The following is a 22,933-nucleotide window of genomic DNA, read 5'->3' on the forward strand; positions in this document are numbered from 1 at the left end:
ATTATTTTATATACAAATTATAGAAGAGGTATGGTTATAATTTTTTTTTTTTATATATAATTTTTTTACTGATTCTTTTTTATTTCCTTTAATTTTTGCTCTTTAGCTTTGTAGTTTGCCCTATTTCCTGGAAAAGCACCGTCCTGCGCCGAAGACTAGTCATAAGTTGCTTTCGACTATGCAGATTTTGTTACAAAAAATTAAATGTTCTATCAGCTCCTGCCAAACTTTTGGAAATAATTATCCATATATACCTGTATAGATACTGTGATCCTTTTATCATTGATCAACAGCATGGATTCAGACAGTCCCGATCGACGGTGACGAATTTACTCTGTCTGTCAAAATCACTGGATTTCGGTGGGCAGGTGGATGTTGTCTATACTGATTTCGTACTGCGGCAGAGTTTCCAATGAATATCCTACCCTTTCTGGTGTCCCTCAGGGTTCTAATCTAGGTCCCCTCCTATTCAATATATTTATTATCGATATTTATAAGGTAATTAAACACTCTGAATATTCATTGTTTGCTGACGACCTCAAATTATTCAAATCTATTGGTGCCCATTGCGATTCAGCTGACCTTCAGTCGGATTTGGATGCGATTTTCAATTGGTCAATGAAGAACTTGTTGCCGTTCAACATCTAAAAATGCTGCTTTATTAGTTTCACCAGATCGAGAAACCAATTTAGTTACTCTTACCATTTAAATGGAATTGCGCTAAATTCGGTTGTTAATTTCTGTGATCTCGGAATCTTATTCTGCCCGAATCTTGATTTAGGACGACACATTGATAATATTTGCGCTAGAGCTCTTAAAATGTTGGGTTTCATACTCCGGGCAAGTAAACCTTTCCAGAGTGCCTTGGTACTCCGTATCCTATATAATTCACTGGTACGAAGCATTCTTGAGTTCTCATCTATTATATGGAGCTCTAGTGATAGGGTTAATTGCTTGAGAATCGAAAGATTGCAGAAAAGGTTTCTCAGATATGCTTACATGGTTGTTTATGGTCGCTATCCTTGGCTCTATCCAAGTGCCTATCTACTGGGAGCACTAGGCTATAATTCCCCCGAGTCACGGCGTACAGTATATCTGGGGAAACATTTTAACTTCTGATTGGATTAATTTAATGCAATCCTCGTATTCTTGTTGAGTTGAACTTCAATGTTCCCAGCAAACCCAGATCTACTAGATACCGCGAATTGTTCTTCTCACCTGAGGCACATACCAATTTAATGCTTTCGTTCCCTGTCGCCAGGGGCATCAAGCTCCTCAACCGGATTTCTATTAGATTGGATTTGTTTAATCTAAAATATACTGATCTGGTTGAGGTTATTGTTTAGTTTGAGATCGTAGCACCTTATAACATATCATATTTTTATATTTCATATTTTTATATTTTTATTTTTCATATTTTTATATTTTTATATTTCATGTTTTTACAATTTTGTATTTTTATATTTTATGTTTGTTTTATCCATATTTGAGTTATGAAAATAATGTGACATCTATTCACTGAAAGTCTAAGCATTTAAAGCAAATTTCTAGTATTGCGTTCTTTAAAAAATATAATTTATTTTTCTTAAATACAATCTATGTTTATATATTTAATTTTATTTATATTAAATGCTTATTTTAATATATTGTACATAATAAAAAGAGACAATTATATTAGCGACATCTAAAAGCTTTTATTGTTTATGTATAGATGTCTATTATACAGTTTTTCTTTTGATCAATTATGAAATTCACACTAAAATAATTATTCATTCATAATGTATGTATGTACAATACATATATAATCATTACGAGCTTTTAGTAGTTAAAAATTATTTTATAAATTAATTATTTTGTTGTTATGCAAGTGGAAATACTAAAAATGCTGTAAATAATTGAATTATTAATGAAAATTTCGTAATTTCTATTTTTCGTATATATTTTTTTAGAAGCTTTGAAATATGATTTAATTAAAAAAAATCAAAAGAAAGTTTTTAAATACGCACTAAGTCTATACTTCTATAAAAAAAACCCCCATAAAGTGGCCGTTCTAGAAATACATCGAAAGGGACAGCGAAAATTGCTGAAAACGTTACAAGTGGAACGAAAAGACGCTGAAATGACAATATGTACATCGGTTTTGTAGAAAAATTCCTCGCATAAAAGACGACTTGAATAAAAAAAAAACTCAACGATCTGTACGTAAGGAGAACGGAGGATAAAATATGTAAAACATGCGACTTACAATATTGTCAGTCAAAGACGTAATATCGTAAACCTACCTATTTATGTACAAGTATACATGTATAAATAATAACAATTCGAGGAAAATTCACACTTATAAATAACCCATTATTAATTGAAAAATCATTAGGTTCAGTCATTGCAAAATTTTTCATAGAAAATACTTACGTAGTATGTATATGTATGTAGCTATCCAGTCTTTAAAGATCACAATTCTTAATTTTGTACCGGATTACACAATTTTTCTACTCAAATTGAGAAAATGTTGGGATTACAGACATATTGTCTGTATTTGAAAGTATACCCAAATACTCGTATGAAAATAATTTTTTCGTTTCGCATCGCGGGGTCGCATTAGTGAGTCCAATCCCATTTCTCGTTAAAAGGTTACTTTCGTATAATGCGTAAGTCGGATAAGACGAGGTCGTCCTCTTTTAAACGTAAAGACGTTGGAATACGAAAGAACCTTTTTCTTTCAAAGGTTTCCTTTCCCCCCCTACCCTCACCTTTACCGATTTTCTTCAGTGGCTTCGAAGCATTACTCACGTTTGATCGACCGAATAATATTTTACCCAATCGTCATTAGTATAAAAATTTTGACCCTTTCTAGAAGAAACCCTTTGTGGGTTCTAGGTGAAGGGTCACCGCTTTAGAACGCGACTGGATTAGGACGTGGGAGGTGAGTGGGTGGTTGTTTTTATAGATTGTATATAAAAAGAACTATCGACGATACTTTTATAGGTACTAGAACACACTCGAGTCTTATTGAGCGTGACCAGTTGAGGCTTTATTGCGCAATGTGCTGCAATCGCAAATATGAGTTTTCGATATGTGCCCCGACTCGGTGTTCACATGGTGGAATAAATGGGAAGATTCGAAACGATGGGAGGGAAAAATGGGAGGGGGGGGGGGTGAAGCGGGGGAAATTTCACGAGAAGTTCCGCGGGATATTCTCGGTCGGAGGAGCCTTTATTTGTGACTCGTTACAGATAAAGAAGAGAAATGAGGAATCGTTTGTTTTGCCGCTCGAGTGGACATGAGCCACAGACCGAATCTATATAAAACGAAAATAAATTTGATGAGTCCATTAAAATATATATGTAATATATTTACATGCAAAATACATTCCCGTTCGAATTCAGAACACTCTAGACTGTGATTTGCGTCATATATCCATAACATTTAGTTATTTTTATTAATGTATGTATGTTCATGTACAATCTATAAACGAAATTAATAACGAACAACTCGTTATTGATTGTTAAAAGATGTATTATTAGTCAGATCACGTTTTATTTGTAAGCGTATAATGTTCATCTGCTTCAGATAGCGATGCCATTTAAGGTAATTTGATAGGATTAAGATATCAAAAGTTCTATTTGAATAGAGCGAGCAGTCTTTGTGCCAGTGGATAAGCTTAATTATTTCACAGTGCAGTGCTCTATTTGCCGATCTGTGACAAAATAAAATGCACTTTTACATTTGAAGTATTTTACTGAGTATTTGTTGTATTGTATAAAATGTATACGTATATCTACTTGACTACATACGTATAATAAATAAATATAAGATTTTAATTCAACGCGATATTGATTTATTTGCGCTATATGGTCTATATTTACATATTTGTTTTTATAGCAAACTAGTGTTTTGCCAGTCGATATTTCAACAAGAGGTTTCGGAAAAGGAGTTGATATATGAATTAATGTCGATATAACCCTTGATAATTCTAAAAAGTATGAAAATGACGTACATATCTACATACATATGTAGTATGATCACAATTTACATTGATTAAATTACATGGCTTAATATTTTTTGTATAAACTGTCTTTTTATATTGGAAATCAAGCAATCAAATTTTGCTAAATTTGCCACAGAATAATTTTTCCGTCATTCTGTTATAAGATTACATATGATTAAAGCAATTTTCATGCTGTTTTTGCTCGGACGCTCATTCTGTATTTCGATTTTTTTATTTATATTTAATTTTTATACATGTATTGCGTATGACGTGCTACATATGTGCATATGTATGTATGTGTAAAAATTACACAGAGCAGAAAACATTTGTAACAAATTCGTGAGCGCATCGATAAAACACAAAAAAAAAATTCAAAATTTTTAGTGTTCTTTGAATTAAAATATCTTAATGATCTGGAAATCAGTTAATACCTCCGAATGATTTTGATCAGTTATTACAAGATATAGTAGTACATATAAATGGAAGATATCATTTTTTCGATATCCTCGCGTTAGTATTTCGAATGAATCGCCAACTTAAGATATGTATAGTACAAATTTACATATAATCTCATATTTATGTACGTATGTGAGATAAGCTATACATTTCGAGGTCGTTGAAGTTCTTTTTTGATGTTAATAAAATAACAAAAAACCGCTTATCCCACTATATATTTTATATATGTATGTACATAAAACCTTTTTCGTTATTGTATATGAATATTTACAATGAATTAAAATTAAATGTGACTATAAAAGATGCAATCGTCATCATCGCATCGTAAATAATATAGCCGAATACCCGAATTCCAGGTATTTTTAGACTCAAACCCACGTGAACATTATGCAAATGCGAATTTTTTAAAGGCAAAAGAGTCAAAAAAAGAGGCGAAGTCCTTTTGCGTCGTCAATTTATCGCCGTATCCTTTTCTAGCGAACGAATGATTTCCAGGACATTTGAAGGAGTAGACGACGGTCATTTGGTTTTATTGCGGCGGATGACCGACTTCATCCTTCCGTTATTAAATTTTTATTGCGCCGCCAAAACGACCCGTCTCTTTGCTCCCAACCCGGAAATAAATCTTGAGATCCTCATGTTAATGACCCCGACGGAGAGATGGGGAGGAAGGAGGGGGGGTTATATAAATTTTTCGCTCAATGGGCCGAATTCATTTCCACAATTTCATCCGTGAAATAACCAAATAAATTCAATGACATACGTACATATGTACATATTATTCAAGAATTGAAAATTAAATATACATTTTTTTTGTTAAATATTATAATTTGCACCATTCTTGTAACTCAAAATAAAAAATAACAGTGAAATTAATAAATAGCTTGTAATAATTCTCGGGTGCACGAGAGACGAAGTGGATGCTTCGGTGAAGATGGGGGCACTCGACATTGAATGCGGTGTCGGAAGTATGTACACACAATGGAGACGCAAACTCGCCGTCCAATATTGTTTGCCCATTAGTCTTAGCACTAACGATCCAGGTTTATCCAGGTATAAATATCATCTTCCAACTACCGCAACCGACCAGAATAGCACTCATCATCCATCAGGTAGCAATTATTCACCAGTGTGATTGATAACCTGCAGTGATACTGCGAAAACGATAGGAAATACAATAAATAGGAAGTGGAGGGGAGGGTTTAAGTGGCACAGGTGCAATAGCACCTGCTTCGCACCCATACGATGAAAGGTGACACGATTCAACACTTGTTTCGTTTTTGTGGGACGAGAACGAATTATACGCAGGCAGGAGACGTCTAATAACTATGGCGTGTGGTGTACACGATAAATTGGGTCGCATATAAAGGCGAAGTGGGTGGAAGTTACTTTCAAGATTTTTCTTGAATATTAAAAAAAATAAGAAGATGAACAAGATAAGCAAGCGTGTATTTGAGAAAGAGGGGGGGGGGGGGGGGGTGGTAAGGTGGAAAAATCGATGCAGGAGGTTGGGTTGTAAGAAACTTCCTGTATTAACCGCAATTTATGTTGCACACATACATGCTATGTACTCGTAAAATAATACTACTTATATACTTTGTTACGTAAACTTGTAACGTTTAGAGTGGAGGTTGAAGGTGGAATCTCATTATATTCAAAACTGGTAGATGGAAAATTCAAATTACAATTTTGATTGTAAATTTGTAATTTCAAGCTAAAACTCGGTATTAAAATACCGGTTTCGCACGAGCAAAACTTTTCTTCATTTACCTAACTCGGCGTATTCAAAACATTTTTGGTCACGGAAATGTGTCATAATATATCGTATATTATGTATGTATGTACATACTTATATACACACTACGTGACTACATACATATGTACATACGTAGACATTAACACAGTGTACATTTGGTTTTTTAAATAAAATTTATAGTATTTAGAGACAGTTTTAAAATAAGGGCTGTCGAATCGTTAAAAAAATGTGAGCAGTACCCAGCCACAGTCTGGTTTGATTCCGATTAAAAAAATTACATGATAAATTTTTTTCTACAGATGTTGCTTAACCCTCCCTCGCCAAAGAGGGGTATGCAAGTGCCCCAATTTTTGCGTTTTTCGTAATAACTATGTGGTTTTCAAAGCTATACACCCTATATTTCTTGTATTCCTAGAATGAACTACAAGAAATTTATTTTAATAGATTTTGTATGATTTTGAAAATGGGTACATCGTAAAAAAACATCGTTTATAAATTTCTATGTTCCAAAGTATGATTTAAAGGCGGTAGCGATAAGTCATGTTTTTGACTGTTCGCTTGCATATTCTTGTTGATCGTTGAATCAATGCGAGAGAAAGAGACAGCTATATTTTCGTAAGCCATTGTTTTCGTCGCTTTTAGCGTGTGACTATTGAGTCATGCAGTCGCCTGTTGGCCTTACCTATGTGCGTTTGCGTGTCGATGCTTGTCGTTATTTTTTAATACAAAAATAGTCAAAAAAATGCTATAGGACTAAATCTTTTTTTATGTTGATGTATAAAATGATTAATAAGATATATGTATTGAACTCATTTGTATTGAGAAAAGCTGTATTTTGGTTCGGGATACTCGTTTGATCTCGCCGCTCCGTCCTTCAAAGGTTCAAAGACAGATAGACTAATTTTCTGCAATATTCGATGATTCAACTTCGCTGAAACAAAGCCAGTGGTTCGTCAACAGTACTTTTTGGGGCTGTAGAATACTTTTAACGATACGAAATATTTACAGAATAACCATCCCTCTATTCCTTGTGTCAGAAGTGAAATTTTTAAAAATTTTCCATATATATATATATGACATTGCCGATTTTGCTAATGTAATCCGGCGCCGTATTTCCAATTCGCTGCCGCCGTTGTTAGATATGAGTGACCCCAGATAGACAAAATTATCGAATTATTTTTGTTTTGTTTCTCTTCAAAGCACATAGCAGCGATTATTTTATTAGTTACCCAAAAGTAACATACATAAGAAATAAACGTAGCATTCATAGATCCGTAGTATCTCATTAATCATTAAATTCATAATATTTTCTAAATTCACACTATTCCTTAGTTTAGAGGGGCGAGTGCCCCCCTATGGCCCCCCCAAACTACGTCCCTGAAAAAAATGCATAATATTTTCAATGAATGTTAATCGAAAATCGGGATTTTGGGGAGGGGGCCCCTATCCTATATTTCTATTTACATGGATGTGTCTAAATTAGGAATAGATTTTATATTCGGAAACTGTTTAAAATTGTGTATTTAAATCTTTCTATATCATCGAAGTATAATCAAATGTTATTTTTAAAGTATGAAGTAAATTTAAATCGCTGGTTGATGATGAATCGTCCTATCAAAATTGTTTTAAGCAATTATGTTTATATTTTTCACGAAAATTTGTTTATTCCCATTTTTATTTCAGTAGTTAGTTGTTACATAGGTATTGGTATATACATAATATTGACGTTGGAAATGGGCCCGGCAAAAGGGCCCACGCAAATGTTGAAACTTACATTTCGAGCCTAATAAAAAAAGTTAACCGATACTTGGGCTGTTAAAGCAGGTATTAGTTGTTTGTGTATATCGTAAGAAATTTGTTTTGTTGAAATACCCAAACTTTAGGTCCCAAAGTTGCAATATCCTATAAATAGTTAAAAAGTTATTTAATTTTACTGAGGGCCCATATTTTCTAACAGATAGTGGGGCCCACATGCCATCGGGCATGTTCGCTTGTATTGCCAGTCCGCTACTGTATATATATATATATATATATATATATATATATATATATATATATATATATATATATATATACATATATATAAATATATATATATATATATATATATATATATATATATATATATATATATATATATATATATATATATATATATATATATATAAAAATAAAAAAATATCATACATATGTATATAAATAAAGATAAAACCAACATACATACACATTATGCTAAATAATAATATTACAAAATGAAAACAACATGTGTAAATATGTAGCAGGAAGCCATTTAAAATATGCTGCCTGACAGAACTGTATGATGTAGTAAAAACATCAAGGCTCCCAGAAAGCAGGTTAATGGCTCTTGAAAGGGGCGAGTCATCAAGCACATTAGTTCTGGCCCGAATAGGCAGAAATAGATCAGGTACCCAAAGTTTAAAGTTACACAGAACTTCAGGAAGATGACATTCACCCCTTAGAATTTTCAGAAAAAGTTTACCAAGTTGATTGTTTCTACGTGAAGCTAAGGAGTCAAAGCCCAAGGAGCCCATGACAAACTTACTGGGAAATAAGTAGGGATAGCGCTCAAACTCTCTCATATAGAGATAGCGCAGAAATGTTCTTTGCACTCTCTCTAACATGAGCGTGTACTTCAAAAGATTAGGACTCCATATGGCCGAGCCAGATTCAAGTAAACTGCGCACCAATGCAGTATAAAGTAAACGTATCACTCTGGTGCTATTAAAGGCGCGTGATTTTCTGACGACAAAGCCTAATGTTTTCGTAGCCCTATTGCACACATCTTGGACATTGGAATTAAAATTCCAGATATTTAAAAAAGTAATTCCCAAATCACCCGTCTTACACATCCTTGACATGTGTGAGACGGGCAAGAATAGAGCCATCAATCTTGTAACCAAATTCAATTGATGATCGAGATCTGGAAAAAGAGACAATGTGACACTTGTCAACGCTTATCGAAAGACAATTTGAGTGGGACCAAATAACAAGTGAATCTAAATCGCTCTGTAGCAGTAGAGCATCGGAAGAAGATTCAACGCACCTAAAAAGTTTTAGATCATCTGCATATAATAAGAAGTTGCAGTTGTGGAATGTTTCCCTAATATCATTAACAAATTAAATGAATATTAAATGAACCCTGTGGAACACTAGAGCAGGTTGGGTATTCAACAGAAGAATAAATTCCATATTTCACAAACTGACGTCGATCCTTGAGATAATTTGTAAATAACTGAGTGAGACCATATGAGAAACCATAACAAATTAGTTTATTGATAAGGATGGAGTGATTGACTTTGTCGAAAGCTTTTTCGAAGTCCGTGTAAACAGTATCTGTTTGAATATTAGCATCCAAGGAATCTGTTACAAAACCAGAAAATGTCAACAAATTTGTGGTCGTTGAACGTCGTGGACGAAATCCATGTTGCTGATCAATAATCATACTCTGGCAATGATTGAAAATATACCTATGAAGTATAATTTCAAAAAGTTTTGCAGAAGAGGATATCATAGCATCCGGGGGATAGTTTCTAATGGAATACTTATCTCTTTTTTTATGGATCGCAGTTACTTTCGAACTCTTCCATGATACAGGAAAAACTGAAGTCTTCAGCATTAGATTACAAATAAAAATCAATGGAGACGAGAGGCCGGGTTCACTACCCTTTATAATGAAATCTGGTCCAAAAGATTTAATTTCTATTGAGATTTTTGTTCTTATTGGTGCGCATTTCACACATCGCGAACCCATTGACTTACGACCAGGCGTCGCGGACCTTTTACGCGTGCGATCGGCCATTCACGCGTTCACTGTGAAAAATGTTTTTCTCTTTTTTCATTTTTTTGTTCGTATTTGCGTTCGTTCGGCAAGGGGTTGGTTTCGTCGGCGAAACAAGCGGAAAGCCCTGATTAATGTCGCTCCATAAATCGACATTACAATGAGCTAGCTGCTCGCGACTTCGCCGAACTTATGGCCGGGCTGTATACGCGACGTATTGAAGGATTTTTCGCTAGTGTTCCTTTTTTAAGGAACTAAAGTGGCACCCGTCTCTGTTTATATGTGGGACATTTCTCACCGAGGCAAAAGGGGTGGATTTAGAATTTTCTATTTTTTTCCGGAACGATTCGGTCGCAATAAATATATGTATCTAAAATCTACAAAGCCATTTCAGCAATAAAACTGTCTAAGTCTGAAACATATTATCGATTTTTTTTTGAAACGTATTAAGCCTGTCCGTTTGTACATATGACTCGGAATCCCTTTATCTAATCCTGGAGCCGCATGCGGCTCTTTACATGCTGGGAAACTCTTAGCATCACATATAAATATATGTAATATAAAACAACCCTGAAACCCAATTTTGTTTCAGCTTTAAAATATTTAAGTATTTATTTATGTGTACGTATTTTCCCCATGTATGCAACTATTATTTATATGAGTAAAGCTTGTCATATGTACATATGTATATGTTTTAATTCAGTCTATTGTTTGTCATATTTTAATTTATTATATTTTAAGAGTTACAATAGACAAATTTAAATCGAATTAAAAAAAAATATACTGAAATTTTTGTACATAAATGAATGCACTCGAAAATCATTTTATAGCAGATTTTGGGATATTTATTTACTGTAATTTAGAACTCATATTTATAGTATAATATTATATATCGCGGCTCCGAGAATTTGTCGACTTTTTGACTCACAATTTTTTTCCCAATTTGAGTCATTGTTAGAAAAAGGTTCCTGACTGATCATTAGTTCATTACAGTAGTTCATCACTAGATAGCAGTAGCGGATTGTGAGAATTCATAGTGTAGGCTGTACATAGGCTGTAGTAGCTCATTGATCATACTGGTGATCAAATGAAAACAAAAAAAATAGCATGCATTTGTACTGAACTGGGTGGCTGCAGCCCCGCAACCCATATGGACGAGCCCCCACTGCTAGATAGCAAAACAACTGGCAATCCATATTAATAAATTTACGAAATAATTTCAATATCCTGGACGAAATAAATTTGATATATTAAATCAAGAATAAGATAAATGTAATTTTTTGTGGGAAGAAAGAAGGTCAATGTTAAATAATTAAGTGAATAATCGATAAAACGATTTGCACGATACCAACTTGCACCCATTGCGATAAATTCCCTAGTCAAGTTGTTTCGAACCTTTTTTGAATCAAATATCTCTAGATAGATCATTTTTACAAATTCACTTACACAGTAATAAGTATTTCAAAGGGTGCCTTAACAAACGACATAAATTGTTTGGACATGGGCATGGGATAAACTTTGATAATAGTGTAATGTGGTAACATGAGAGAATATCCATTATCTAATTGGATTCGTAGGTAAACAATAGAGACCCCGGATTAGGCTAACAGGACTCAGTAAGTGCCCGAAAAAAGGATACGTTGGAGTTCATACCTGGGCGAGTTCGTGCGTAAACAATAAATTCGCCAGGGTAGACTTTCACGTGTCTAGAAAATAGACACGCCAACGGATCGGGGATGCTGTGGTGTGCAACTTGTCCTTTATAAGGAGGCTCATGGTAGATAAAATATTCTGGAGTGAGTGATGGTTCCGTGTATACCTCCCGAATCAGTAAATAAATGCTGTGAAGCGACATAGGCCTTTTATTTGGATCCGAAACCCATCCCAACGCAACAATAGTATGGTGACAATTTCAGGTATTTTTACATAACTGTAATGGAGAATACCTAAAAAGTTATAAATTGTGAAGTATAGGAAATCAGTCCATGTAACGTTTGGTAAAATAAATGAAAGAAAAAAATCCCCGAACGACTCCTCGCGTACTTACTGTTCGGAATCACTTCATATATTCCTTTATTTCATTCTATTGTATACTTTTTTTGTGAAGCGATATTACTCTGTAATTCCACTGAAGCACTGCTTTTAACAAACATGAGAATAATTGAGCTACTTTGTTGTTGTTGAATATTAAGCAGAGCGCGTAGGCATACATACATATGTATGTAACATCGAGTGTTTTGAACGAGTCTCGGGTTGCGGTTTCGATATAAATATCTCAGCATGTTGTTTTGATGGACACTTAGACAACTCAAGTATGTTTCATAAGCCCTTTGATCTTTTTGCACGAGGAAGCTTTTCCCCGGGAGTGTTTTTATCGTCGTAAAGAGCTTAATTCAAATTCACAGCGGGGCTGTGATAGACCGATATTCGATTATTAATTTTGTCGTATTTTATCAGTGCGTATTTTATCAATGCGTTTGGCACACATTTCTATCTCTTCGGGTATTATTTTGGTATCTTTCTCTTTCTAGATTATCCATAGATTCGGTCCGTTTCGGTCGGAAGGTTCGCGGCGATTGCAAGCAGTCCGTGTCCAATCGGTCGATGGGTTGGTTGGTCAAGAAGCACCAGACCGGAAACTTACCCTCATCAGCCTTCAGCGTCTTCGGTAATTATTTACCGAAAGATCCCCATCTCGAAATTGAAGCATGGAAAGATAGGCGCGAGCACATCGTATACTCGTTAATAGGTCCCAGCCGTCGAGATCGAGGATATTAAATTAGCACGTGATGGGAATGTGGGCGAGCGATTCGCGTGTCTTATGCCTCTTGTCTGCGATTCAAATTTCACGAGCCACTTTGGTTTTTCGTTTGTTCGTCTCTGGAAAAGTTTATTTATTTTCTTAGCATTTTCGATATTGCCGCGATCCAATATCGCGTTTGTTTTCTGACGTGTGTGTGCATGTTTTGCGGCGAAGTTTTGTGAGTTCTGCCGCGGCATAAACAAATTAGCCTTCGAAACTTTTCTTCAACAATAATATAAAAAAAGGTAAAACAATTTTACTTTAGCGATGTCAAAGAACCAATATGAAGAACATAAAAATATGAAATCGGTATATTTTTTCGTTGTTTTACGTGTTTCGGGGCATTTCCAAAAAAAATATTAAAGGCTCGACCAGATTAGGTGAATATGAACAGCACAAACATAACAAACACGGAATTTCAAAAGGATTTTGTAATAAAAAAATTAATATCGTTAATTTTGTGTCTACGTACTGTCTTGATATTGCGAGATTAGTAGACGAACATAATAGTCAGCGAACACGACGAATAGGGTGAACACCAACGAACACGCATTTTATCAACTGCAGAACTTCAAGCGAACAAAACTTATACCTATGTGTGAACAAATTAGTTATAAATATAGTCTAAAGCCTATTGTACCAATGATGTATTTAGTCTCCCGTGATCTTCAATATTTATGAGAATTCTTTCATGACAATGGTGCTTGATGACTGGGAAGGAGGGATAAAAGTACATCAAATCTCAAATACGGCAATGAAACCACTCTCATAGCCAACTCTGAAGAGGAAATGGCGAATTTACTCCGTTGTTGGCAACATGAAAGCAGCCACTTGGACTCGAGATAAACAGAGCGAAAACAAAGATTATGCTAGTGGATCAATATGGTCGACTCGTGAGGATCTTGAGGTTGTACACGAGTTCATCTTCATTAATCTTGGAAAAATGCTAATCAGATGACAGATGGTGTGTCGGAGCTCAATGTCGAAACTGAGCAAAATTTGGAAAAACCGAGGCATCACCGTGTCTAAGAAAACGCGTCTGATCCGAGCGTTGGTCCTCCCTGTATTTCTATACGAAGTGGAGACATAGAAGGTACGAGCTCGAGAAAGGTAAAGAATAGACGCTCGAGAAAGGCAAAGAATATTTGTTAATTATTATTTGATTTTTTTGTATAATTTTTTGTATTTTTGTATCCGGCCCGCGGGCCGTAAGTTGGTGCTCTAGGTTGATCATATTTTGGTAATTTATTCGATTTCGTTGTTGAAACTGTTCTTCGCCAAATTGGCTACCTACCCTCTATTCGTCACATCTATAAGTAAATATGTACAACTTTGGCCATAGGTGTAACCTTGGAGCAACCTGTAATGGTACATATGCCAAAAATATATAAATATTTGCAAAAGTTTTTGCAGCTTTTCGAGATTTTTTTAAAAATAAATTTAAATACAAAATTTATAATCTTTATTGCAACGTTAGAGGATAAGAGTCTACTGGGAGGTGTGGTGAAAATTGTAATGTACTTGAAGTTTGATAGTCAAATTAAATGTATAAATATTTACTGGTTATGAAAAGCTTGCGAGATGTTGCATCTCTCGAAATGAAAGTAGCACGAGTGGAAAGACTTCAGACGGTTCTTGGAAATAGGTGGGTCTACGAGCTTATGGTAAACCGCCTTTGTCCCGTTTTGGGGTAGCAAGTTCGGGAGAAATTTTTTAGGTCTTGAGCCTGCGGTGGAGGCGAAACTTTTGCTAGCGAAGCTTAGTCGGCCAGATACTTATTAAGGCTTTGAGCTTTGTTTGGTCTCGCGATGAAAAGCCTGTCACGCCATCCTCAACCACCCAAGCTAAATATTTTAGCATAGTGCATGCAAAAAACTATCAAAACGTTGCACTCAAAATTATTATGGCACGCAACATATTAAATTGCGGCATATTTTCTAAGCATACTATATGCAGTATCATTTATTTATCAAATATTGAGTCAACAATTATGAATTATGGTAAATATGAAAATGTTGAAGTTCTGTGCTATCATCTCTACCTTACCTTTCACTCTTTTAAATATTTTATTTTTGATCCGCAATCCACAAGAAAATATTTTCCGGGATGTTTTTATTGCACCCGATGCGCTGGGAAAACGACTGCATTTTCCCGTGGTGAGCGCCGTGCTGACGTAATAATTTCCTGGAGTTTTCCGCGAAGTGGGAGAGCGTTTTATAATTAATTGTCATTCTCGATTCCTAATTTCTCCCCAAGGCGAGGTAGTAGAGCTTCTGGTGAAAACTGGGTCGGACTTATTTCACTCGGTGAATTTTCCGAACCACTTCGTGTCGTCCTATATGTATATTTTCAGTACGCTCCATTCTACTGACTGGAAATTTCTATATTGTATACAAATTAGAAAGGCTGCATATTGTATACAAAAATATTTTTTTGTGTACTTGTATGAAATATCTTTAAATTTGCAAGCAATACGGTTGAAAAATTAACATTTGGAAGGAATATATAGAGAAAATTTTTCAAACACAACGCGCTCAACTAAAAATAAGGGAATTAAAATATCAGGTTTGAGCATATATGTATTACACTTTGAGGTTGAAAATGTAATCAAAAAGGCCAAAAATAAAAAAAAGCTCCAGGAAAGGATTCGGTGAATGAACTGAAAAATTATTAAAATTATTAAAATTACTGGATGAAATCTGACGATACTTTTCAATCAAATATATGAGGCTAGTTAATTCCTCAAGAATGGTTGCAGTCGACATTTATTCCCTTACCTAATAAATATAAGCCAACCGGCTGTGGTGATTAATCGTTTAGTTTAATGAGCCACACATTTCAAAAACTTCTAAAAATTAAACAATAAGATGTAAGTGCGAAAGCATGATCAGCGATTCACAATTTGGATTTAGAAGGGGATTGGGAACAAGAGAAGCGTTGTTCTGCACCAAGCGTGCTCTTGCAAAAGTGTAGGGAATTCAAGAAGAGGATATATTATACATACATACGTCTGTTTCATCGACTTCAAAAAGGCATTCGATAGAGTGAAACATAATATATTAATCCATGTAATAAACCAAACTGGGATAAATGCAAAGGATATCGCCATTTTGAAGAACTTATACTGGAATCAATATGCCGTCGTGAAGGTCGAAGACTTTTTGTGTTGTCGAAGGTTGCCTATGAAATTGCGCTTAAGAATTATGCGCTCGTATGTATGATCAGTGCTGCTGTACGGTCCTTTGAAATATGCTATTAGTGGAGGATGTTAAATATCTCATGGAAGGAGTATGTGATTAACGAAACAGTCCTTCAGCTTCTTCATAAAATGACCGATAGGCGAAGTAAACCTTATAAAAGCCTTGTAAAGAGAGAGCTTCTTAACACGGTAAAGCGCCGTAAGGTGGAATATTTTGGCCACGTTATTCGCGGCCAATTATTTGGCCACGTTATCGCCTTCTAAAAACAATCATAGAGGGGAAAATAGAAGGCAAATGGTGGCTTGGGAGAAAGAAGCTATCTTGGCTACGGAACATTAGGTCATGGTTGGGACTCGGACTCGAAAAATTGTTTCGGCTTCCTCATGATAGGGCAGAATTCGTACGGGTCATAAACAATATCTGCCCATGGTAGTCGCCTACATCCGAATACGGATTCGGCATTAGAAAATGAAGAAGAATATCTTTAATATACGATAAATATGTATTGTGATTTCAATTTTCATACGCAAAGCGTCAAAGCTAAGGCTACCAAAGGTTTTAATTATTTGAATATCAAAGAACACTTTATCATTTAGATGAAGTTTTAGAAATTTCAAGATATTGTTACGTATACTAAAAAGAGCCGCCGAGTAATTGCGATCGGATTAGGCCGGGTAGCGTCCTGAGAGACCGTAAGACCGGTGTAAGTGGTTTTAAGGATTAGCGACAAGCTAAGTGCATGTAGGCTAAACAATGGCGACCGAGTTGGCTGGTATTGGTCCTTTCGCAGAATTGACCTGTGCCGTGGGAGCGAATGTCGGGGGAAGACATCCGTACGTGACCATAACAATAGGTAAACAAATTAGACGTCGAATATGTCCTGAGAGATCTATCCCTTATAAGGCGATACTTAGGCGATATCATGTCATTCTGGACTGAGCACTGCCAGTGCGTGTATCTCCTTAATCATCAATAAATGCTGTGAAACGACTGTTGGCCTTTTACTTGAATCCTCCACCCACCCCTACGCAACAATATTATTAAAATTTCAATAGAATCCTAATCTAGTACATGAAATAGAATCAACGTAGCTCAGAAATGAGAAAACTAACTTTATTTTCTACGAAGGAGCGTTAAATAATAAAAAAATAAGTATAAAAAAATATATTGGCTGATTTTATTTTTTGCAAAAGCATAGCCTGCTTCAAAAGTAACTGGTCGCCTCTGTTATACATGCATATATACATTTCCATAATATGTATATGTACAAAGACTATTGGGTTATTTTTCAATTTATATAACAGATACCATTACCCGAAATACAACATATTATGTATTTAAATAATATATTTTTTCTAATCTATTTTTATATGAACATGTCATATTACATTTTATGACATTATATTAAACAATATATGACGTATCTATGTTTCCCATAACCCTTAAACCCTTGTTTACCTTTTTTATTAGATTTAAAAGAAATACTTTACATGTAAATAAAAGCTAACATTCATTATGCATGAATAATTTTGTTTATTTATTAATGTGACAGTTGTACACATAAGTATATTATGACAGTGAAAGTCGTGTCACTTCTATGATACAATTTCATATACAATTTCACATAGTCACGTGGAGTCGGTGACAATTCGCGTGGGGGCTCACAGTCTATAAACTTTGACAATCATTCACAAAACTTTAAATAATTTCATAGCGGCTCTCTCGGATTTTGCCGCCCACTCTGAATCTCTTCAAAAGTGACACAATCGATTAATTAAAATTACAATAAATTAAGGGTCGGTTTGAGGTTTGGGGACAGTGCGGGAGGGTGGAATGGGTGAAAGGGAAGGGGCGTTAACACTATTGATAACTGATTTATATGGGCGTGTTTAGCGAGCACGCTTCGTATCGAAAGTTTATGAAGCTTTTCATTGAAAAGCACTGCGAGCAAAGGTTTCCAAAGGGAGCTTTTCGGCCGGTAGAGATTTATAGTTCTGAATATTCGCCTCGGGTTTTCCGAGTTGAATTAACACGCTCTCGCCGGGAGCGGCGGTATGAGAGTTTGCGTAAGTTCTCGCATTCACAACAATTTTTGATCGAACTTTCCGCTCGAAAGTGTGATGCTATCACATTAGCTCAAATGTATACACTTGATTATATGTATATTTTTAAATCGATAGCAAACCAAGTCCATATCAATGAAATGGCAGGTGAATTTGACTGCTGTTGCAGTTTGAATCGTTAAATTATTCTATGAGACGAGTTTGAATCAAAATTCAAAATCAACTGAATGTGACAATTCCAGTTCATACAATATTCATTAAATCGATCAAGTATATGTATGTTTTGTCTGCGAACGTAATAATTTACAAAGTATTTTTTTTTGTCATATCTTTATGGAGGGTAATTTGACCACATTTACATTATTACTAAGCAGTAACTTTTTCATAAGTCATTCTATAACATATTAATATTATAATATATTTACATACATATGTTCATTGAACCTACACTACATATGTATATTTGTATGTACATAGGTACAGTACTTAATGTTTCAGTTTATATGAAGTGGATCTATTATTTGGAATGATTTTAAATATGTACATGTTAAAATATAAGTATTATAAGCCATGGAAATATCGTGAAATTTTTTTAAATAGAAACAACTGCAATGTCAAAAAATTTGAATTTTTCAGACGTATATATATGTATACATACATATGAACGTTAATCTATTATATTGGATTTTTTACAACCAACCTACATACCTTAGTACTCAACTACAAAGAAGAAAAACTGCTAAATTAAGAGAGTATTTAAAATTGCATTTTTACATATCTTAGACATTTGCGTACACATATCTGGATCTTAATACAATTATGTCATATTGCCGCGTATTGTCACTCGATGAAAACATATTCCAATTCTATTAAATTTGGCATTAAATTCTTATATAAATTTTCAAAATTATTTTTACCATGTTGTCATTATGGGATACATTATTATAAATTTCAAATTGAATTCAAATACTGTTGACAAATGAGAGTAGTTGGCCGATTTGATAGCATTTTAATAGTGAAATCAGATATATTGGCAAACTCTGATAGAAAACGATTGACCTGACATTTTACGCTAAACAAAATTATTAAGTATTTACTATTAGCATCGGATACCTCAAATATGATATTATACAATATGGTCCGCGGCTCAATTTGATTTCAGAAAAATCAAAATTTTTAGTTGGTTTTGCGATTTATTTATCAGTAGAAAGAATGTAACAATTTAGACATTTTAGCAATTTTTTTTGAAGAAAAAACCAATAAAGTGAAAAAATATATAAAACTAAAACATTCAAATAAATTGTAGTTTCGTTTTGTGAAATGGTCATTTCGATGCTACTATTCAATTATGTACATTAATAATGTGCTATCAGCTCGACATCGATTACAATTCACATATCTATACCATTATTCACGGTTTTTACATACCTCCTTTGCATTTCACATGGTTTTTTACTCGATGAAATTTGCATTTGATTATATCATGTTATATAAAGTACATACATATGTACATATGTATGTAGATACCATCATATTCGTAATTTGATTTTATCGAAATCGAAAGAACATCCATTCGCCATGCGGACTAATGGAGTTATCATATCGGAAGACGTTAACAAGCGATCTAACCTTTTTATTTGCCGTTTCGAAAATAGTCTCGCTGGAGCGGCTAATCGCGTTATAGAGATAGACGGACAGACAGACACACAATCGATGAAAGAGAATTCGATGAATCGTCCTGATTGCGAACCGCCTTTCGTTAATAAAGTTTGTACAGCAGCAAAAGCGGCACGGCACAGGCATAGTATAAAACTATGTATTTAGTGGAAGCTGCAGCAAGCGTTTCCGATTTTGGAATGATTCACGTTTAATCGACTAGTATTTTAAGTACATTAGAATTTTTCAACCGTAAAATCATACTCAAAACATAAAAATCATTTACATGGCAATAACCACATATCTGTGTATATATCTACATCATATATATATATAAAGACGGTAATCTGTGTGTGTGTGTGTGTGTGTGTGTGTGTGTGTGTGGGGGGGGGGTGTGTGGGTGTGTGTGGGTGTGTGTGGGTGTGTGTGTGTGTGTCCTGCCGAACATAATGAATGAATCGATAAATTCATTTTTCGACGAGACGACTTTGTCGCGACTCGAACCGATCACCCCAAATAGCCTGAATATAGGTCTAAATTGAGCTAATGGTCACGATCATCACGCCAAATTCAATTCTTCATTTCGCCTTTTTTTTTAAACATTAATTGAAATATCACCGCGGGCGCCGGGAATCGAACCTCGGACCCTCCGATCTAAACGCGATGTTCTCACGAACCCGCGCCGAACGCCATATCCTCTCCCAGAATACGTGTTGTAAATACACATCATATGTATATGCACGTAATTTGTTATGTGTAATAATAATATTCAACGTTACGAGGTCAATGACCGTTTGTGTATAATCGGAAAATATTACATTTTGTTAATTTTAATTAGCATTTTGTTAACGTTAACTTTAAGAATTGAAAATTATTACAAATAAAGAATTGAAAACTATCTATGAGACGAAAATAACGGTTCCGGTTCCGAATTTTTTTTTTAGTTTTATACGAGTATATAATAATTTTATACCCATGCGATGATATTTCATCGGGCTATTCACTAGTATACATATAAAAATCAATGTTTGTTTGTCACGTATGCGTTCCTATACCATTAAACCGGTTGCGATAAAACTTACAGGATTTATTTTGTGTATGCCCACGATAGTTTCTGTAAAAAAAATCAGCCAAAAACGGGAACAGAAACGGGAAAAACGGGAATGAGTGGCATCACAACGCAATAATTTCAAATGTTTTCGTCTCGCCACCTGCGTTGTTATGGTAACATAAACAAACAATTGAATAATTTGAATTGTGTTCCCGCCTGCGCTTTTCCGACAAATGGGAACGGGAACGGGAACGCAACGGGAACGTGTACGGGAATTGCATGCGTTATTGTGGCATCGCAACCCATGCCGGGTTCAGCTGTGTAAATATAATTGTATACGCTACATTTTGATTTTCAGGTTGGTTTTATACTATGTAACAGTCAAAATCTCGATGTTGAATTTTCTCAAGATCATAAAACTTCATCTTAGTATACATATGTAAATATATGCACATATGGAGATAATGTAATCATATGAATTCTCAATTTCGACGTTGTACATTTCAAATTTTAAACTGTTTTATTTGCACGCTCGACGTCGATATATGTATTATGTACATATATGCAGCGGCTGCTCGTGGATAAGATATCCGGGGGTGCTGCGGTTGATTAAAAATAAAAAAAATGTTTATTTGGATTATATTTTACTATTAACATCAAAATTATCACAATTAAACATTATATGTATTTTATTTCATTTAAAAATTGATTCTTCTTTAAAAATTGATCACCTTTTCGTTAAATTTTTCACTCTTCATAATCATTTTTTTTTCAATTGACAGCATAGACAAAGGCGTCAATCTTTCTTGAACCATTGTGGTTCTTATATACATATTTTATTTTATTGTCACAAATCAATACATACTCGGGTGTACGTTAATGAAATACATAAACAATCAGAAATCAAAAATACAGTAATACATACATATACAATCAGAATATATAGAATATAACAATTAATCAGAAATAATAATCATAGTGACATCTATGGATTATTTTTAGATTTTTTTTTTTTTTTTTTTTGTATACAATTTTTATACATACAATAAATACGAAATTATAGAGATGTCGATAGAGATATCTATAGATTTCAGATTACTGTGTATAATTATTACAAATTATACACAGGCAGATTTTTGTGACAACAGGATTAGATCTAATACCAATTTTCAGGAACCGTTTCAGCAATGATCAGATAAAATTGGCAAACTCTGATAGAGAAACGATCGATTTGGAGTCACAAAACCCCCAAATCTAACCAGCAGTGGCGAGGACTCGAACCTTTGACCTCAGTGATGCTAAATATATACGCTATTACTAAGCCAAACTGCTGGCTAAGATGTATGTCTTTATTCTATTTATTGATGAAAAACACCATTCTGGCTCAGAGGTAGTTGAAGTTGTAAGCAGAATTTGAATAAGTTTTGTTATTTCCACACGAACTTTGGATAAATTGATTGCAAAAATAAGTTTTAAAAATATTAAAAAATCATTAATACTATGCATTTCTTTCCTTGAGTAAAACACTTCTAATTCAGTCTGAAGTTTTTCTTTATCTAGCATTGGATATGATTCAACGGTTAGTAGTAGATCTTCCATTGGCATTTTCTTACAGTACTTTTCAAAATTTTCTTTATTAAATAATATCACAGCTTTTCATTCATTAGAAAAATCATATCTTGCTTTTATATCCTTAATAATAACATCGCACATATTTTTGGATTCTATAATATGTGCGATAATATATGCATCACATATTTTTGGTTTCTATTCGCTATAAGAATCTCGTATTTGTATAATGACATTAGTAAAACTTTTTAAGTTTTCTTTAATTGAAAATGCATTGATATTACTAGATTGCATCTGGTTATAAATAATTTCTACATGCGGCATTAACTTGTGAAAAAGTTCTGACTAAAATAAAAAATTGTATTCAGTAAATTGGAAGAATCTGTTATTGTTTCATCAGTATTTTCGGAAGAATATTTAAGTTCTGGAAAACATTGGCTCAGCTTCTCTTGATTTTGATACCATCTTAAATACTTAAAGTGACGTGTAGAAACGTAGAAAGTGTAAGAGGTGTAGAAGGAAAGGCAAAAGGTTCATAAGAAATGAGGAAAAGTGAGGAGCGTGTCGAGCGCGCGGCGCGCACACGAACGCA

The 22,933-nt window shown here is 34.3% G+C and overlaps 1 protein-coding gene across 1 annotated transcript in view; it reads left to right on the forward strand.

Moving 5' to 3' along the window:
- LOC143912229 (uncharacterized) overlaps positions 1-22,933 on the forward strand; it is a 318,393-nt gene that overhangs the window by 253,689 nt on the left and 41,771 nt on the right. The gene's annotated exons all lie outside the window — the stretch shown is intronic.

Source organism: Arctopsyche grandis, chromosome 1 (genome assembly GCF_051622035.1).
Source record: "Arctopsyche grandis isolate Sample6627 chromosome 1, ASM5162203v2, whole genome shotgun sequence".
Classification (NCBI taxonomy): Eukaryota; Metazoa; Arthropoda; class Insecta; order Trichoptera; family Hydropsychidae; genus Arctopsyche; species Arctopsyche grandis.